Source organism: Hevea brasiliensis, chromosome 10 (genome assembly GCF_030052815.1).
Source record: "Hevea brasiliensis isolate MT/VB/25A 57/8 chromosome 10, ASM3005281v1, whole genome shotgun sequence".
In the NCBI taxonomy this organism is placed as follows: domain Eukaryota; kingdom Viridiplantae; phylum Streptophyta; class Magnoliopsida; order Malpighiales; family Euphorbiaceae; genus Hevea; species Hevea brasiliensis.
In genome coordinates, this window is record NC_079502.1 from 17,549,445 (window position 1) to 17,567,764 (window position 18,320).

Below are 18,320 nucleotides of genomic sequence, written 5' to 3' on the forward strand. Positions count from 1 at the left end.
TAGAAGATGGGTAACTAACAGTCTCGTTCTGAACATGGAGAAGCCCCGAATTGAAGAGGTCTTGATGCATTATGAGAGTACTTTGGCACAGAATAGAAAAAGATAGGCGATAGTGGATCGCCTGGATCGCCATGTCTAAGGTCCCTGGATGGCTAGATGAAACCAATTTTATGGCCATTGATCTAGATCAAATAATAAATTGTCGTTATGCATTGCATAATCCAAAATATCCAACAGTTATGAAAACCAAACCTCATAAGCATGTGCTAGAGATACAACCACTCGAAGCATTCACATGTCTTGCTAATGTTGAGTTTAAGAGCAAACCCTTACTTCTTCCCTCTAGTCCTTGTTTTCAGATGATGCATGAGCTTGTCGCTGATAAGTGTATTGTCCGGAATCAATCTTCCTCTGGTGAAGGACTTTGTTTAGTGCTAATGATTGAGTCCATGAGTGGCACTGTGCATCGTTCGATAGGCCTGAAGTCCTTAATATGGCAACAATTGGCAGAAGGTTCTCTTTACAAAGTGACAAAGGGTGTAACATTGGTACACACATTCGAGTCCTCTATAGTGGCGGACTTTCCCATCACCCTAGAGGTAAGCAATCCCTCATTTGTGTCTAACTTGTCCAGACGTATCCTCGTTTGAGATATCTCCTCCCATAACCTACCGAGTCGCCTTTCATTATGCTTACGATCTACATGAAGCCGAAGAAGACATTCCTCGACCACATTTAAATTCCTCTCTATCTATTATACTCTACTTTCCATTCTAGTTGGCATTCATGTTGGTTGTGAAAAAAAAAATGATTGGTCAGACCAAATTGATTGAGTTAGGACTATTTGTAAAAGTAGAGGAAAGGATTTGGAGAGAAATATAAATTTTACTAAATGAAATCTACAAGGTTACGAACCAAATCTCTCTTAACAATCTAACGCAAGTACAAATAAAACAATGCAAGAACCACCAACTAAACGAAAGAAACATGGCAGGACCAAAGTCACTGCTCCCAGGCAACAAGCGAATAAATTCCAGACTACAGAAGCATGCTAACTATTTCCCATATTCTTCTCTATTTGTAGGCTGCCTTGATTGCCCTTATACTCAGCTGATAACTCTTCCTACATTTTTCTTCCTTCTGTAATAAACTCTCAGTTGTCCTGGCTGGATATTTGCAGCTGATGTTGTACACTGATCCATAACATAATCGATTATTGATGCTGTGAAGATTGGATTGAGTCTAAAAGAGAGAGAGACTGAGAGTTCAGAGGAGGATGGGTATGGGCGGCACACAATCACACTCTGAGGCTTAATTTAAGGTTGCAAAGGACAAAATCTGATGCCAAAACGCACTGTTCTATTAGACCCAGCTACCGACCCTTTTGTTTTAGAAATAGAAAATTTCCTTGCGTCATGACATTCTGATGCACGGCAAAATAATTTATGCAAAAAATTTTCCTAATGGTGCTACTAAAACTAATTTAGCAGAAAATCCAGTTTCTACCGTTTCAAGTAAATTGCGAGAAAAGGAAGAATGTGATAGTGTAGCAGAAAACTTTCACAGGTCACACTTGTAAGCTACAGATGGCCTCATGGCCTTATTCTCAAAGATTTTTCATCCATTCACTTCACCCTTCCATTTCAGCATTTGAATGTCCTGTTGGTGTTATTTCAGCATGAAAATCAACCTTGGAAGGCTGCAATGGAGAAAATAAAGCCTCCTTTATGTTACATAAAATTCCCCTATCAAATGGATTTCCAGACCCCACGTAGCACTGTCGAAAATTCTCATATGCTGTCTGCAAAATACAGAAGGAGTAGCAATTAGTGGAAAGAATCATAAACCCAAACATTTGGATAGGTAGTTTCAGTCAGTTATTAACAGCTCGGAGCTAGCAGATGAGTATTAGCGACTCAAAGCTAGCGATTGACACGCTAACTTGTACTTGGGAAATAAAAACTCAAACACATAGAACTAACCTGATTTATTGCAATCAGGTAAGCGTGGAAGATAGCAAGTCCACCTAAGAACCAGATAGCAGCAAAACTGAACAGAAGCAATGCCAGTGTTTCAGGAGAGTTGAGCAGCATCCCAAGCAATCCAGTGCCAATCTTAGACATTCTTTTTTGGATTCTCCAGAAAGAGAATAAAAATATGTAGATAAAGAAATTCAGGGCTGAGATCACAAATGTCAGGAAGAATCTATAGTTTCGCTGCACAAACACAAAATTGGCATTACCATGCAAAATTTTACAGATACAGGGTTGTGAACCTTGTAAATAAATAGTACCAGTGCAATACAATGGCCAATCCATGGGCAGTGGTGGTCAAATTTCTCAACACAGTTGTTGCAGATGGCACAGTGGCAGCTCCTTGGAGGCCTAAAAATCTTGCAAATGCGACAGTATTTTAGTTTCACTTCCACCCCATTGATTGTTACCTTCTTCCTTCTGCTTCCTCCATCACTCGTACCGATTTCCTCCAAAGGCGTTTGATCATTTCTAGGAATAATTCCTGGATCAATAGCACTCACCAGAAACAAGTTCACAAGGACCTGGATTCCAAACACATTTTAGAAATGAAAATCATGCAGATATTATGCAGTGTGAGTATTAGCAAAAGAATATGGAAGTGAGAACAAACAATCATTGTTAAAACCAAGGAAAGGGTCAATATGAGACTAGAATTAAGTGGTAAATCATCTTCATCTCCAGTATACATAGCAAAAATCCAACTTGAAAGAACTATTGAAACAGTCGTCAGCAGTAACCCTTTTGGATCCGGGCCACATACAAGCCTCCCATGGAAGAAAAACACCTGCATATTCAACAAAAAATTTTGTACTAATCATCTAATCTATAATATTGGACGAAAAAATATATGACAAAACAAAACCTATGATAGATGAGGCTTACATTGTTCCCTGGCCAACCTTGGTAGGCCCTAGTTCTGTCCAAATCGGTGGCTGGGCCATAACGTTTTAGCCATTGATCCTCAACAAACTTTGTCATTGCATTGAACTTCTCTCTTATTGTAACCAAAATATTTCTCAATTTCATGGTGATAGTCTTGTTTTGTTCGTGAGGGTTATTTCCTTTGCAGTCATTGTTTAATGCATTAGCAGCAAGTTCTTGCATTGTTGGACTTGAGAGAGCAATGGATTCCATTTCAAGATCTTCTTCGTTCCCTTGTGAGTTAATGAATTCCATTCCAATTTTTTCCCTCTTTCTTCAGTGAAAAATAATAACTGAATTTTGAAAACTGCAAGGCGGTTTACCTTTTCCGACCTCTCTTGGATCCACCTGCGGTTTTATATTTGAGCCCACGAACAAGGCCTTATTTGGCTGAAGGGTGTGGCCCGAATCTGATCAAATTAATATATATATATATATATATATATATATATATATAATACTGAGATTTTAGAGGCACACATATTTAGTTTGATAAGTGCTTTTTTTTATTTATTTAATGAGTGAGTAATAATTGGTGTTGTAAGATCTATACACCTATAAGGTAATTAGTAAGAGCCCACAAAAGAAATTGGTAAGGCCACATAAAGAAATCTCCAGAATTAATAATAATAATAATAATAATAATAATAATAATAATGTAAAGGGGAATGAACTTTTAAATGGATAAAATTATCCTTAATATTTATAATATTTACAATATTAAAATTTTAAAATTCTAAATAAGATATTTTCACCATGATTTGATTAGATAAATGATTCTAAACCACGTAGAAATTCTATTTATAAATAGATTTTGTTGATTTATTTTATTTTATAATATTATAAAATGTTTGTATGATATGAATTTTGAATTGTTATAAAAAAAAATCTTAGCAATTTTTTCAACATGACTTTGAGGCCTTTTAAAGTTCTACTTTTTTTCCTTAGAGGACTTTTATTTTTTTTTTCTCAGAAATTTAAAATTAACTATTATATAAGAGTTTTATTTAATTCATGATTTTATTATAATTTTTATACCTTTAATCAGTTAAAAAAATAATAATAATAATAACACCATCTTAAACATAATTTAAGCATTCTATGTATAATGTATAATGCAATAACGTGTATTTTTAACTTAATCTAAAATTAAATCTCACAGCTCTCCATGTTAAAAAATTTTTAAAAAAATCTATTTTCATACAAACAAATTTAAATTTTAATATAACTTATATCCTATTGAAAATTTAAAATATAATATTAATAAAAATTATCAACAAACATCAAGTGATCTTTATAAATCTTGTAATCTAAAATTTTTAATAATATTTTTAAATTAATTTTCGGCACTACTATATGTATGATATTATAAATATTTTTCATTATTTAAATAAATTATCTTGATTTTGTGTATTACTTTAATATCACGTACAAAATGGTGTTATAAAAAAAATATTATTAAAGCCTAAATTTATTTTAGCATTTATAACTATTTTATTAAATGTACATAATATAAATAACATTACGTATAACTATTTTGTAATTTAAATTCAATTTTTTTCAAAAATATTTATTTTAGTATTTCACGCTAAAATAAAAATGAATTATTTTATAAAATTTATGTTGGCTTGGAAACCATCAACTTTTCAACTATTCAATTAAACTTTTCAATTAAAATTTGGCACTTCCAAACCAAATAAAATAATCAAAATAAAAAATTTTCATTGAACATTTTACTTTCTTTACCATTATTAATATATGTTTTGATAAAACTTTATTTGAAATTTAGAATTCAATTGACCCTTATCAAATTTTGTCAATCCAAAAAATCAAAATAATAATCAATTTTAGAATATTTTCTATTTTGTTTTATGTAATATTAATTAATTATTCTTATAAAAAATTTCATGCAAATTTAAATTGAATTAAATATAATCTATAAATAAATTATGTTAAATAATTCAATTAAATTTTATCTTACAATGTTTCTATAATTATAATTATATAAACTATATACAATCAAATTTATATAGTTAAATTAAATTAAAATTTTTTGCTTAATTACATCTACATACAATTAACAACTTATAATATCATAAAAATTTTGTAAATTATACAAATTTATGTCATTTGTTTTCTTAGTCTAGTTATAATAAAATGTATTTTTGTATGATACTTATAACTAATAAAAATTATAAATGAATAAACTAGAAATTTATTATCTTGCATATGAAATTTTATAATAAATGATATTAAATATGAATAAATTACAATAGAAAACGTATATATATATACGCGCGCGCACACTAGAAATTTGATTGTTAATAAAGAAGTTAAATTTTGATTCATATGTAACATAATATTTTGGAAAATTTATTATTTAGTCTCTATATTTTAATAAAATTAACTACTTAATTTTTATATTTTGAAAAATACATTATTTAATCCATATATTTTACTTCTGTTAAACTATTTAGTCTCTCTATTAAATTTTGCATTTGTCAACGCAGTCAAATTATTATTTTAATCCCTCTATTTTACGAAAACTAATTTAGTTGATCCTTATATTTTGAAAAACACTACTATTCAATTCCTGTATTTTAGTAAAATTAATTTGTTGGTCTTTATATTTTGAAAAACACAATATTTTCAAAAATATATATATTCTTGGATACAAATAAAAATTTTGCTATGTGGATGCTAAATATGAATTTACATTTTTTGAAAATTATTTAAATATTTTTATTTTATTCCTTATACATCATTTTTGTATTTTCTCTACTAAAAAATAATATTCTTTAATTACTTAGAGATATAGGGAAATCGATTAACATTTTTGCATGAATAACTTGTATCATTTTTTATCTTAACTCAACTAAGCCTTTATTCCAAAGATTTGGGGTTGGCTATATGAATTTGCTTTCTTCACTCTAAACGATTTTGGGTTAAATCCTCAGAAATGTGTAATGCTCTAGGTCATGTTGTATTACTCTCCTCCAAGTCAATTTAGGTCTACCCATTTTTTTCTTTCTATCCTCTAACATAATGTGCTCTACTTGTCTAACTGGAGCCTTCGTATGTCTACACTTCACATGACCAAACCATCTCAATCTTCCTTCTCTCAACTTATCTTCAATTGGCACCACTCCTACCTTTTCTCTAATACTCTCATTACGGACTTTATCTAGTCTAATATGGCAACTCATCCACCTTAACATTCTCATCTTTGCAACTCTTATCTTAGACGTATACGACTCTTTTAGTGCTCAACACTCACTACCATATAACATAGCCGGTCATATGGCTATACGGTAAATTTTCCTTTCAACTTATTAGAAATTTTACGATCACATAAAACTCCCGTGTCACGTCTCCACTTCAATCATCCAGCTTTAATCCTATGACTAACATCCTCCTCATATCCCCCATCTACTTGAAGGACTAAGCTGAAATATTTAAAGTGATTACTTTGGGATAGTACCACTCCATTCAAATTAACTCCTTCCCTATCACCAGTTTGGCCTTCACTGAACTTGCAATGCATGTATTTTGTCTTCGTTCTACTTAACTTAAAACCCTTTGATTCTAGAGTACTTCTCCAAAGCTTTAGCTTTCTATTGACTGCTTCTCGTGTCTCATCTATTAAAACAATATCATCCGCAAACAACATGCACCAAGGAATACTCTCTTGTATATATTTCATTAATTCATCCAAAACTAATGTAAAAAGGTAAGTGCTTATGGCTAATTCTTGGTGTAATCCAATTGAGATCAGAAAATCTCTTGTGTCCTCTCCCACTGTGCGCACAATAGTAGTTGGTCCTTCGTACATATCTTTCAACACTTGTATGTACCTAATAGATACTCTCTTTTGTTCTAACACATTCCATAAGACATCTCTTGGAACACTATCATAAGCCTTCTCCAAATCAATAAAAACCATGTGTAGATCTTTCTTCACATCTCTATATTTCTCCATCAAGCTTCTAATGAGAAAGATCGCTTCCATAGTTGAACGACCGGGCATAAAACCAAATTGATTGAGAGAGATAGAAGTATCATGACGTAGTCGATGCTCCACAACTCTCTCCCACAACTTCATAGTATGGCTCATGAGTTTAATTCCCATATAGTTTAAGCAACTCTGTATGTCTCCCTTATTTTTAAAAATAGGTACTAAAATACTCATCCTCCATTCATCAGGCATTTTCTTTGAGTTTAGAATCTTATTAAATAATTTAGTTAACCATGCCACTCCCATATCTCCCAAACACTTCCACACTTCAATTGTTATTTTATCAGGTCCACAAGCTTTATCCACTTTTATTCTCTTAAGTGCTTCTTTTACTTCTAAAGATCTAATCCTTTAAGTATAATTCACATTTTTTTCTATTGTTCTATAGTCTATGTTCACGCTATTACCATTTTGACTATTATTAAAAAGATCATTAAAATAATTTCTCCATCTTTCTTTAATGTCCTTCTCTTTCACCAACACTTTTTCTTCTTTATTCTTAATGCACCTAACTTGATTCAGATCTTGACATTTCCTTTCTCTCCCCCTTGCTAATATATAAATATCTTTCTCCCCTTCTTTAATTCCAAGTTTCTCATATAACTTTTCAAAGGCCTGTGCTCTTGCTTGACTAACTGCTTTTTTTGCCTCTTTCTTTACTATCTTGTACTGTTCATATGCCTCATTATTATCACATTTAGGTAATTTCTTATACCATTTTCTTTTTCTCTTCACTACCCTTTGTACTTCCTCATTCCACCACCATCTCTCTTTTGAGGATGGTCCATGTCCTTTAGACTCTCCAAGTACTTTTCTAGCTACTTCTCTAATCTTTGATGCCATCTATATCCATATATCATTGGCCTCCATATCTAGCTTCCATACTTCGGACTCGAGAAGCTCATTTTTGAACTTCACTTGCTTTACTCTTTTGAACTCCCACCATTTTGTTCGAGCTACACTATTTCTTCTGGCCTTACTTGAATTATTCCTAAACTTGACATCCAAGACCATCAACCGATATTGACTTGTTAAAGCCTCTCCTGGAATGACCTTGCAATCCTTGCATAGAACTCTATTTGTCTTCTTGGTTAAGAGAAAGTCAATTTGGCTTCTATGTTGCCTGCTTTTGAAAGTCACTAAATGTGACTCTCTTTTTATAAAGTAGGTATTTTCTAGAATTAGGTTGTATGTCATAGCAAAATCCAGGATGCTTTTTTCCTTCTCATTTCGACTGCCAAAACCAAAACCTCCATGAACATTCTCATAACCTTGTCTATCACTTCCTACATGTCTATTCAAATCTCTATCAATGAAAACATTCTCTTCATTCGGTATGCTTTGCATTAAATCATCCATATCTTCCTAAAATCTTTGTTTACTCTCACTGTCTAGTCCTATTTGTGGGGCATAAGCAATAACTATATTTATTATTTCTCCTTCTAGTACTAGCTTTACTAGTATAATTCTATCTCCTGTTCTTTTCACAGCTATTACTGCGTCTTTTAATATCCTGTCTATGATTATGCCCACTCCGTTCTTGTTTCTCTCCTTTTCAGTAAATCATAGTTTGTACCCTGAATTACCCACTTTCTTACTTTTCTCTCCTACCCATTTAGTCTCCTGAATGCAAGCAATATTCACCCTTCTTCTTTCCAAGGTATCCACAAGCTCCATTAATTTTCCTGTAAGTGATCCAACATTCCATGTACCAACCCTGATCCTTCTCCTATCCTGCTCCTTCCTAATTGGTATCCTTTTATGATATCTTCTCTTATTTTCTATGTCTATCTTGTATTTTGTTCCACTATCTATTCTACTATCTATTCTATGGACTAACTTCTTTAGCCACACCCATCCATGATGTGGGAACCCTTGCTCACTTAACACCACACCCGGGCACCGGCATGGCGCGTCACTTTAGGTGAACGCCCTACACCCTTGCATATTTCTCACTACACCCAGGCTCTGATGTAGCGCGTCGTGAGTAGAGGATGCCCCAATGTTTATATCATTTGAATCCATATTATAAGGTGTGAGGAAATTTTTATGCTGGTTGTCACCTACCGCAACCCTCCTCCTTTATCCGGGCTTGGGACCGGCTAAGCGCAAGCTATTTAGGCGGAGTTTGTATCATTTTTTATCAAAATATGAAAAATGAGAGAGAATGAAGGACATAAGGGTATGGATGCGCATCGGTAGGATTGAATCGATTCGATTTGGTTTGAAAAACCTAAAAATTGAATAAACTAAACCTCATAAAAAGATAAACCAATCTAAATTGATTAAAGTGAAAAAACCTAATTTAATTGAACTAATCTAGTTTGGTTCAGTTCAATTAGTTCATCGATTTTCCTCATCCTTCTTTTGCTTCATTTCATCAAACCATTTTTGTTCTTCATAAAAAGGTGAATAAATCCAATTAAAAGCTCAAACTCTTCAAGATTTTAAATAGAAAATGAGATATATTACAATAAAAATTCAAAATATAATCCATACAATAATCAAGGAAGAGAAACAAAAATCCAAACAATAAACAAATTCATACAAATTTAGTTTTCAATTCTAATATTATTTTTCAACAATAGAACACAAAAAATTGAAAAACCCTATAAATCCATACAAATTGAATTTCTTGTAGTCGCTAGTGGTAATGGAGACCTTTTCAGACCACAACAATTAACATTGTTGTCACGACCCAAATTATGGGCTAGACCGACACTAAGACTTGGGTTAGTATAAGGTCTCCGAAGCCTGTATTAAGCCCAACTAAACTCTAATTCATCATTAAGCCTATATTGAGCTCAATTTTAAGAAATCAATCGGATAGAGTCTGGCCATAAAATAGACTATCCAACAAGGAGTTATTAACTCAACCGACTTGTAATCTCAATAAAAACACATTTGGGAGCTCAGCTCACCTGTCAATCATCCACAATCCAAAATAAAATTAATGGGAGCTCAGCTTCCTCATCCATCATAAGTATCCAATCACACAATTACAAACACATAAAGTTTATAAATTACAATCCCAAATTGATAAATATTACAGTCCCAAACTAACTGATATGTTCCTACACATGTGAAGATCTAGAATTCATATTTTACAATACAAAACATAAAAATAATAGCCAGTAAACCTGCTAAGAATGAAAGCAGGTTCAACAAAGAAAAAAGCTCTCCTGTAACCTGAAAAAATAGTAAACAGGAGTGAGCGTTCGACTTAGAGAGTAAATATTTATTTTACATACAATTTTTATAACTATCTAATTCTAATCATCCTTAGAAATGAAATGCATCATCTTCATACAAGTCATACAAATCATATTAAGTCACATCAAAGATAATCTAGAGCACTCATGCACCCGTGTCAAATCCATATTCACACATACATATATGGGAAGCTGATCACCCTACCCAAGTCTCTTAATCCAAGGCCTACCAACGAGATCAACTCGAGCTAGACTTTTGCTTAATAATCCATATGCGGGGGTCAGCGAGATCAGCTAAAAGCCATACTCACACCGACTTCCTCAAAAAGGACCAAGCCCCAAGTAAAACTAGCTCAAATCGATTTGCCTGTCCTACCCATATCCATCACACCACACCACACGCAAGCCAACACACACACATAGCTCCATATTACCAAAACACAGCAATTGAAATAGTATTCATCAAGTTCAAATGCAATAGGGGGCATGCCTAATATTTAACTACACACACACACACACACACCTATATATATATATATATATATATATATATATATATATATATATATATATATATATATATATATATATATATATTATAAGTGATGCATGAGCACCGCAGAAGTATAATAATATTGAAATTGTAAATAAAATAAATATATACTCACAACACTTAAAAGGTCACTGCAGTGGCTGAGTGGAGGAAGAAGGCTGTCCCGGCTCAACTAAACAATATATCAAAATTTATCAATAAACAACTTAAAACAAAGTTATAGAGAATCAAAAGACAGCCCTAAGGTTTTGCTGAAAATCCAGAAGAGTTCCCCTATACTTAGGACCTACCCATCCTCTAAAAATGTTTAAATAATACTTCAAATTCTCAATTTCTCACAATCACAATACATCAATAACATATGGCACCTCCTGGGCCCTCCAAATCAATCAAAACTCACAATCTAGAAAATTTATATTTTAATCCCCGAAAGTAACTTTTCAGCAAAAACCATCTGAACGAGCTTTAAAAATTCTAAATTTTTTTCCCGCGGTCCTTAGCAATATTACTAAGCTAATGCTAAATGAATTATAATTTTCTAACCTACCATGAATATTTTATAGATTTTTAATCAGAATTAGGCACTCGATAATTAAGAAAACTTAGGTTTTGGTTTACCTACGCCAATTCTGGTGCTTAAATGCTTCCAGGGCTTCTGAAAATGGTGGTATAACTTATAATCTTAACCCAATTCTAAAGTATTTCTAAAAACCTGTCTGCTCAACTCGAAATTGCAGACCCGAGCAATTATCGAATTTCTGCGAAATGATGGTACCTATGCGAAGCTCACAACACCAGGAGTTAGAAAAAAATATTTTCAGAATTAATTAAGCTCAATTGAAGCTTGAAAAAATACTACGAAGTTCGTGAGACCCATTGAAATTTTGGTGTTGAAAAATTTTGAAATTTATATCCTCGAAAAGCTCTCGTCGTGTAGAGCACGTTGGTACTCTCGGATTTCCTATGGGGCTTTTGGTTTGGGAAAAATTTAGCTCAAAACTCAAAATGGGCTAAACATTTATGGGCAAAAATTAGACAATCTACTAGATAAAAATGGGTGATCTTGGTGTCTATAGAAAGCTCTCAATGAGTAGAAGGTATTTGGGATAAGATTTGGTCTTATTGGTAGTCGAATTTGCCAAATTTTGGCAAAAAAGAGGGAGGCGCTGTGCTAGAGAAAAGAGAAGAAAATGGGCTATTTTTCTGGTGATATGAACGGTGGCTGTCGAGGCGAAGACTCTCAGGTGGGGCACCAGCAAGCTGGGGTGGAGGGGGAGGTGGTCGGTTGGCCAAGAGAGGAGGGAGGAGAGAGAAACAAAGGGGAGAAGGAGGAGAAGTCACGAAGGAGAAAGAAAAAGGAAAGAAAAAGAAGACCGGTATAATTCGACGGGTCATATTCGGTCTGGTTTGATTCGGCCGATTTAATTTAAGAAACTTAAAATTGAATTTTTACCCTGCCCTAGGATAAAAAATGAGGCCCAAAAATTTTGAAAAATTTTCAAAAAACTCAGAAAAATTTTTAGAGTCTAAATATATTTTTAATTTTACCACGTGGTCTTTAAATTAATTTTTAAAAATTAACAAAGTTTATTGACTTTGAAAAATCAAACTTGATTTCTAAAATTCAAAAAATTCCAAATAAATTCCCAAAATTTTATTAAAATAAAATATTAATATTTACACAAAAAATAAGTATTTTAAAAATTAAGGGTGTTACAATTGCAAAGAAAGAGATGAAGGGGTGGAGAAAGAAAGGCCTACACATTTCCAAGAAATCTAGGTTCCCTAATGTGGGAATTACAATATCAAGCTCACCTTTCAACACCTTTATAGGAGATGTGTTTGACCTTTGCTAGTAATGGGGTTGTTCAAAGGATAGTGTTGAAGGTATAGGAGGAAAAGAAATGCAGATGGGCAAGGGGAAAGAGACACAGATGAGAGTGGTTAAAGAAATGCGAAGGAGATAAAATTTTGGGTGGCTAGATTTAGAATAATATATATATATATATATATATATATATATATGTAGACATGAACGGCCCAAATTAAATGGAATGGATGGATAAGATTAAATGTTAAAATTTTTGAAAAAAAAAATGCAATAAGAAGAGAGTGGGATTCAAATACCTAACCTAGAGGTGAGGTCTTGCATGGTAAATCATCATGCTATAGAGTTATATTGTGTTAAAATCTTCATTTTTATTTATATCGGTTGATTTCGTTTAACCTACTTTTTTTTTAGAAAAAATGATATATATATATATATATATATATATATATATATATATATGTAGACATGAACGGCCCAAATTAAATGGAATGGATGGATAAGATTAAATGTTAAAATTTTTGAAAAAAAAAATGCAATAAGAAGAGAGTGGGATTCAAATACCTAACCTAGAGGTGAGGTCTTGCATGGTAAATCATCATGCTATAGAGTTATATTGTGTTAAAATCTTCATTTTTATTTATATCGGTTCGATTCGGTTTAACCTACTTTTTTTTTTTAGAAACTGAAACTGAACCCAAATGACAGAAAAATTAAAAAATTAAAATTGAATTGAACTGATTAACAATAAAACTGAACCGAAGAAACCAAAATTAGTCGTCTTTTTTTATTTGAACCAAATAGTGCTTACCCCTACATAAGGGTGTGGGTGCAGAGGAAAAAAGAATAAGAGAGAGAAATAAGGGAGGGTAAAAGAAAATAAATAGAGAGGATTAGAGTAGTTTAGGTATAAAAAATAATTATAGACTAAATAGTTATTAGAACCAAATTATAGGGATTAACTAGTAGTTTTTCAAAATATAAAAATTAACTAATTAGTTTTACTAAAATAAATTGATTAAATAGTAATTTGACCAGCATTGACTAATAGAAAAGCGGACGGAGATACTAAACAGTTTAATAAAAGCAAAATACATGACTAAATAGTAAATTTTCATAATATTTATTATTTTTCTTCTTTATTGTAAAATCTAACCGATTTAGAACTATGAAAAAAAGAAAGGCAAGTTTTGTCATAAAAACAAATTTTCAATTAATTTGATTAAATTTACAAAATAAGTTTTAAGACTTTAAACTCTAAGTTTTAGAAAAAAAAGTAGGAACCATACTTTTCAAGAAACAACATTTTTCGATCATGATAGAACAATATATTTTAATTTTACGTGCACAAAAATATTCATCATAATTTTTTTATATAATTTCATTTAAGCCAATATACAGTTTTTTTTTTCATCATTTGAGAACTCTAAAAGAAATCATAGCTACACCAAATGATAACTAAACAACATCATCAACTATCAAGTAAATGAAAAACACCCAAACATCAACAGATATCAATCATCTTCAACTTTCAAAACAAATCTCATGCAAAACCAAATTTTACTAGGTTCTATTTTGTAATTAAGGGATTTTATTTTTTTAACTTGATATTTTCTTTCCAAATAAGCATTATTATATTGATGACCTCTTTCCTAAAATGAAAGGATTTTCATATCGAACTATAACAGTTTGAATTATTGTATTTACCATTATCAAAGTTATATAGAAGTGTAACAGCTTTAGATTTGTTCAAACTCATCTATTAGTTACAAATACTCGAGATAACAGTAGATAACAAATACAACATACTACAGAAAATGAATATACATCGTCATGAGTACCCCTTTGTGGATGAAAAAAAGGGTCACTTTAGCTTATTTAGGTCTTTGTTGTTTATTACGCATTATTTTATCAATTCTTTGTGAATCTTGATTTCAATGATTAATGCAACATTTAGACTCAAGAGGTCAATGACAAACGCAATATTTAGATCTATGTATATTATGTACTTTACTCATAATTCGGATATTTTTAAAATTTATTTTTTATTTTAAAGAAAATTTAAAAAATATAAGTAACTAATTTAAAAGCAGATGTTGTGTACCTCACTCACAATTTGAATCTTTTTAAAATTCATTTTTTATTACTTAAAAAGAAATTTTGAAAATATGTCCCATTAATTTTTCAATTTAGTTGAGAAAATAAAAAGAATGACCTTTTAAATTATTATTATTATTATTATTATTATTATTATTATTATTATTATTATTATTATGAACTTATTGACTTTTTTTAATTGGGCCACTAAAAAATATCAACCTTATAAATTGTTATTAAAACTTTTTTTTGTTTATATTTAAACTACTCTCAATTAAAAATTAAAAAGCATTGCTACATTGAAACTCGTGTAACGATCTGAAACCCAGACTTCCTTTATTTTTTTTTTGCTTCAGATAGAGAGTATCAACCCTTCTAATGAATATTCTTATTTGACTCCATACCACCTAGGGTTGAGCATGCAGCTCGAACCGAATCGAACTAAATTGCCAAAATCGAATTAACCAAATTTACAAATATTACAAACTAAATTGAATTAAAATTCTAAGAAAACTGAATTGAACTAAATCGACATAATTTGGTTCAATTTGAACCAATCAGTTTGGGATTTTAATTGCTTTTTTATTTGGACTTGATTTTCACATTATTTCATGATATTTATCTTAATTTAGGCTTGATTTTCATCTTATTTCATAATTTTCACTTTTGATTTATACCCGATTTTTTACCTAATTCGGTTTAGTTCAGTTTTAACAAACCAAACCGAAGTAAAATAATAAAAAATCGTAAAATCTAAAACCAAATTGAATCCAAATTAAATCTACACGGTTGGTTTATTTAGTTTGAATCGAATAGTACTCACCATTAGTACTGCCCCACCAATACCTTGCTATCGTCTGCTCAACCTCTCTACAAAAAGACATTGGGAAGGAGGAAATGACTCATGGCATATGTTGGAATGGACTGGGCTATCACTTTAATAAGCATTTCCTTCCTTACTGATGAGAATAATTATGCATGCTAACTTTGAATCATAGCCCAAATTCTATCTCTACTCATCCTGAACACAACATTTTTTTACTTGCTAAGCAATGATGGGATCCTAGATATTTAGATGGTCGGTCCATAGCCTTTACTCTAATCCTTTTGCAAATATCATGCTTTAGCACATTTTGACTTACTGTTAATTCTTACTTTTCTCCAAATTTATCAGTTGTTTGAATGCTTTAGCATATTGACATAATAGGTCACTAAAATGTTGAGCTTCCTAAATAATTGCTCTCCCAAACAATATATTGTCATTAGTAAAGAATAAATGTGATATAGAAGGTGCCTTACGAGCAATCTAGATACCATGAATTAACCCCTCATGTTCAACTTTATAGATTAAAGGTCATAAGTGTTATGTATGTATTAGAAACAAATATGGTGATGAGGGGTCCCCTTGATGGATACTCTTAATAAGTTGAAAAGAGACAGTTGGTGAACCATTTTTAAAAAAAGAATAAGACATAGTGGAAACACACATCATGATCAATTAGACAAAACGACTATGGAAACCCAATTTGAGTAGCATTTACTCAAAAAAGGCCATCTACTCTATCATAAGCTTTGCTAATATTTAACATAAGAGCAAAATGACCCTTTTTAGTTTTCCTCTTCTTTTTCAAATGATGAAATAGTTCAAAAGCAATAAGAGCATTGTCTTGTGCTAACCTACCTGGGACAAAAGCACATTGGGTTTCATGGATCATACTAGGTAAGTTATACTTCAAACAATTTGCTTTGCATTTACTAATTAGTTTGAGTTCAAATAATTTGCTATGCATTTACTAATTAGTTTGAGAATGACATTACACAAAGCAATAGGCCTAAAATCATTTGGAAGTTTTAAGATTTTTCAATTTGGGCACAAGAAGAATATGAGTATTATTCAATGAATAAGGATTACAAAAATTATTCAGAACATTTAGAATAGATTCTACAATGTTAAAACCAATATTATAACAAAATTTTTTGAAAAATAAAGCTAGCATACCATCTGGCCCTAACGTCTTTATGGGTGCATTTATCTCAGGGCAAAAAGAATTCCTCCACATCAAAAGGCTTTGTAAGATATTCGTTCATTTGAGTAGTAACGCTTTGATCCCCAACATCAATTACTATTGCCACTTCGAGATGATCACTAGCTGAAAACTTATTCTCGTAATACTCTAAGAAAACCTCCTCCATCGCACTCTTCTCCTCCAACCATTGACCCAAATAATTTCTGATACCATCCACTATATTTCTTCCCCTTCTTGATTGGCTATTTGGTGAAAAAATCATGTGTTTCTATCTCCCTTTATTAACCAGCTAACCATAGAACTCTATATCCATATAATCTCCTCCTCCCCCCCCACCCCCCTCCCCCCCCCCCCCCCCCTCATAACAACTCTTCTAACTCTTGCTTTTTTGCTCTCAATTCTATAATCACCTCTTCAGTTGGTGTCAATTTTTGTAAATACTCCGCCCAACTTCTTAAATTTCGTAACACCAATTTAATGTTGCCAAAATAATTTTTGTCCCACTCTTGTAACTCAATACCAAAGAGTAAATCTGATACCAATATCTCTGATCCCCATACCCTGCATCTAACCCCTTTGGACCACTACCTCACGCTCTCCATGCTCTAGCCACATCTTCTCAAATCTAAACCCTGTTTCCCTAGTTTTAGTGGAGCTATTAGAGACACATAGAGCTACTACCAGTGGAAAATGATCTAATTTATGTCTTGGCAAATGTTGAATTTATATGTTTGGAAGTAATTCTCTCTAAGTGGCATTACCTAACACTCTATCAAGTCTTTCTTGAATATTGTGATCCTTTGACTACCTATTAGATAGGCAAATTCAAATCCTAAGAAACTTAGATCCTCCAAATCATAATCTCTAATAGCATCTTGAAACAACATTATAGCACTCCTAGGTCTATGTAATTGTCCCTCTTTCCTCTGGGATTCAAAATTTCATTAAAATCCTCACATACTGCCATGGTAAAAAACTAGACTGTTTAATAGCCCAAAGAAAATTAAGAGTTTTAAATTTATAAACCTCCTTAGACCACCCATACATACCTGTAAAGACCCACCTTTTTCCATCTCCCCTAGTTTCCATTTGCATGTTAATATGGTGCACTGAATAAGATTCCAAAGAATTGATTACAGAGTCATCCCATAACAAACGCAAACCTCCACTCCTTTTCTTACATTCTCTTTCACATTCAAAAGTAAAATAGTTTGTAAAACTAATAGTGTCTCTAACCCTTTTCATTTCATGTTTTTTCAAAATAATTTTCATTAATAAAATTGTTATTTATTTATGATAAAATAGGAGCTTTTTAAGGAACTAAATAATTCTTGGGTTCCCAAGCCTCTAACAGTTCCAACTTCCAACATAATAGATTCATGGTGATTGGCGGGGCTATCTAGTAGCCTTCACCCTTGATAAACATAAAACAAACAAATGGGCGAGAGAATCCTCTTTCTGTTTTTTCAAAGAACTCAAACCCCTACCCCCGGCACATATTTCATCATTGCAGCATTTTCACAGTCAACATTTTTCTTTTTTGAATGATAACTATCTATATGAATTAAAGAACCATTAACCTGCTTCAGATTATCTTTCATGTGATGCTTCCAGGTCTTCTTTATTGTATG

The 18,320-nt window shown here is 31.9% G+C and overlaps 1 pseudogene; it reads right to left on the reverse strand.

The window, feature by feature from the left end:
• Positions 1 to 1,094: 1,094 nt before the first annotated feature.
• On the reverse strand, positions 1,095 to 17,934 carry LOC110664819 (probable protein S-acyltransferase 6; annotated as a pseudogene).
• Positions 17,935 to 18,320: the final 386 nt, after the last annotated feature.